The sequence below is a fragment of the Fukomys damarensis genome, unplaced genomic scaffold (assembly GCF_012274545.1).
Source record: "Fukomys damarensis isolate Sample0158 unplaced genomic scaffold, DMR_v1.0_HiC HiC_scaffold_12, whole genome shotgun sequence".
NCBI classification, from domain to species: Eukaryota; Metazoa; Chordata; class Mammalia; order Rodentia; family Bathyergidae; genus Fukomys; species Fukomys damarensis.
In genome coordinates this window covers 45,013,804-45,014,698 of record NW_022900924.1, presented here as the reverse complement: position 1 = coordinate 45,014,698, position 895 = coordinate 45,013,804, and positions in this window count along the sequence as shown.

The window sequence follows — 895 nt, the reverse complement described above, 5'->3', positions numbered from 1 at the left end:
GCCCCGCAGCAGCGCGGCAGCCCCGCACGCAGAGACCCTGCCCATGCTGCCTGCCGGGGATCAGTTCCGTCCCCACAAGGCTCGCCGCCCGCCTGTGTGCTGTCCCCACGCGGTTGAGACTCCTCTTCTCTCAGGAGAGCAGATCTCCCTGAGGGGGCAAAGGCATCGTTCTGCACGGCCACGTCTCCCTCTGGTATTTTCACTCTCAAAGCAATGAAACTAAAGAGTTTTCGAGCTAAGCAAAGCAGACACAATCAACACCCACCACTTTATGCCAGGTGTGGCTCTTGGCATTTTACACCTACGTTCACCTGATCTTTTCGGTGGCTATGACGAGGGTAGGATTATCATCCTGAACTCCAGGACGATGACACGGAGGCCCAGAAAGGTTAAGAAACTGGGGTCACAGACTGACAGCCATACATAAGGAGCTACTAAGATACTTACCAAAAATCCACATTTGGGGGACAGAATTATCTGCTAAACATTCTTTACCAAGTTCTGCAGCGTTTCTTGTATTGTCTTACTTCCTAAGCACACACACAGCTTTCTGTCCATATTAATTTTAAAGATATTTGCCTTACCTGAAGTGGCTGTCCACCCCAAAGGGACTGAGAGGCTGGGGCTGTGCGCGTGACTCTGCACTTGGCAGAGGAAGAGGCCGTGTCGCTGCATCCTGAGGATAAAGTCCTCACCAGCACATGGCCAGGGAAGCACTATCTCAAGGGCAGGCCAGGAGGCAAGCCCGGGGGCAGGAGGAAGCTTTCCCATAAATGGCCTGGTCTGGCTTCTCATGCTGGGACTCTTCATTTCCCAGCAGCCACATCCTGATCAGCCGCACTGCCTTTTCATGCCACACCGCCTTTTCATGCCACACCATGCCAGTTCCTCACCC